This window comes from Sprattus sprattus, assembly GCF_963457725.1.
Source record: "Sprattus sprattus genome assembly, chromosome: 14".
Classification (NCBI taxonomy): domain Eukaryota; kingdom Metazoa; phylum Chordata; class Actinopteri; order Clupeiformes; family Clupeidae; genus Sprattus; species Sprattus sprattus.
The window spans coordinates 18520559-18523058 of NC_137912.1; the positions used below are offsets into that span (position 1 = coordinate 18520559).

Here is a 2500-nt window from a genome sequence, read left to right on the forward strand (position 1 = left end):
CTCAAATAAGTAGAGCAAGCGACTGTAGTATAACTTCACTCCACTTTTTGTAGTGTGTGTGTGTGTGTGTGTGTGTGTGTGTGTGTGTGTGTGTGTGTGTGTGTGTGTGTGTGTGTGTGTGTGTGCATGTTCATGTTTGTGTGTGGGTATCTTTCCCTTAAATGTGTATGAGTCCAGCATGGTGTCTACTTTGCAGGTCCCGATCCCTATAATCATATAAGCACTGCTCTCTTTCTTACTTTCTTTCTTTCTTTCTTTCTTTCTTTCTTTCTTTCTTTCTTTCTTTCTCTATGAGTGTTTTGTTCTTCTGACCCATTTCATCTTTTCTTTTTCTTTTTTGTTGTTCTTATTCTTTCTTTTCCTCATTCATCATTCTTTTATTCTTCTCCCCTTCTTCTTCTATCACGAGATTCATTTGTACCACGCACTGAAACCTCTGTTCCTGTCATTGATCCAGCTATGTGTGTGTGTGTGTTTGTGTGTGAACATGCATATACTGTAGGGGTACATGTGAGTGTGTATGCATGTGTGTTTGGCCTGTGGGTCTATGTGAGTGTGTGTGTGTGTGTGTGTGTGTGTGTCTGTGTGTGTGTGTGTGTGTGTGAGTATGGGTGTGGGTGTGTGAATCTGTGTGAACCTGCTTGTGTGTGTGTGTGTGTGTGTGTGTGTGTGTGTGTGTGCGTGTGTGTGTGTGTGTGTGTGTGTGTGTGGTGTGCTTACGAGTGTGTGAAAGAGAGAGAGGGAGAGACACGGTCATAATACGACCCCTTTCATAATGATTAAAGCCTTCATTAATTTTTCATCCCAACCTGCCGTTTGCAGCTAATGGCCTTTGTGAAGAACACAGGCTAACAATGGGGCTCGGAGCGAAGAAGGGCTTTTCTCATCTGCTCAAACAAGAACACACGGCTCAGTACAGAGACACCCACACACACACACACACACACACCTCATCCTGCCCCCCCCCCCCATCTCTCCATCCCACCCTCCATCCTCCCACTCTCCGTTTCATCCGATCGAGAGTTTTCTCTTTCTTTCTCTCTGTGTTCAGGTCGCTTCTTTTCTCTGTGAGTTTTTTGTGCAGTTTGTGTGTTTGCGTGTGTGTGTGTGTGTTTGTGTGTGTGTGTATGTCTGTGTGTGTGTTTGTGTGAGTGGGAGGCTGTTGTGTGGCTGCCTTTGTTTATGTACTTTGCCTTAGCACCGGAGAGATCATGTGAGGGTCCATTCTGTTTGTGAGCCATTGTGACCCCACACTAATGGAGGTCTGTTGAGACACCACTCACTCGCTCCGTCCTTCTTTCACTTTCTCTCTCTCTTTCTTTCAGCCTCTCACTCACTTTAACTGTCTTTCTGTCTCTCTTTCAGTCTCTCTCACATTTCCCTTTAGTCTCTCTCTCCATGTCTTTCATTCTCTCTCTCACTTTCTCTCTCTCTCTCACACACACACACACTCACTTTCCCTCCTTGCAGTCGTATTCTTTCGGAGTCTGTTGTTCTCTCACTATTTCTCTTTCTTTTCTATTACTGGGAGAGTGTTCCCAACTCACTAACAACCATCATCAACAACCACACAAGCAACAGATTCACTTAGAGAACCAACACAGAAGGAGGACGTGATACAAAGAGAGAGAGAGAGAGAGAGAGAGAGAAAGAGCCGACATAGAGGAGGAGGGAAAAGAAGGCCTTAACTACATATGGACAGTGCGCAGGTCTATGAGGAATGAAAGATAGTTTGAAAGTGCAACTGCATTGTGGGAAAGAATGTTCAGACTCAAAGACCTCTGTGCATGCACAATGGACTTTAACTGCTTAAGCACACACAGAGAGAACGTACGTGTGTGCACACACACACACACACACACACACACACACACACTCGGACGCTGTGCTTAGTCCTGTTGTATGTAAATAACACACAAATAGACCCATGCAGAGAATGATGGCTTTGTTTGCCAGGCCAGCATTCCTCTCATGTTTGCTGGAGACAACCAGCAAAAGCTGGATCCTCTGTATCTGTGTGTGTGTGTGTGTGTGTGTGTGTGTGTGTGTGTGTGTGTGTGTGTGTGTGTGTGTGTCTGAAAGGGAGAGTCATGAGAGGAGACACTCTATTACTGACCGTTTACAGCAGCTGGGAGTGTGGAGACAATCAGCCTCTCTCTCTTTCACACACACACACACACACACACACACACACACACACACACACACACACACACACACACACACACACACACACACACACCACAGCACATCCACAGGCACAGTCTAATACATAATAAACATACGGGAGCACTCAAAAACACATACACACATGTTTTTGCCACACTCACACACACACACACACACACACACACACACACACACACACAAACACACAAACACACACAACAGAGCTGTGATTATTCATGAAGAATTAGCCCTTAATTAAGCAGTGTTGTGTGTGGAGAGACATGCCCATCACCGTAAGTGGATGGGGTGGGGGGTTGAGAGAGAGAGAAAA

The 2500-nt window shown here is 45.4% G+C and overlaps 1 protein-coding gene across 1 annotated transcript in view; it reads right to left on the bottom strand.

Annotated features, from left to right (window-relative positions):
- Positions 1 to 2500, bottom strand: part of sox5 (SRY-box transcription factor 5) — a gene marked incomplete at its 3' end in the record, with an annotated part of 96292 nt that overhangs the window by 69170 nt on the left and 24622 nt on the right. The gene's annotated exons all lie outside the window — the stretch shown is intronic.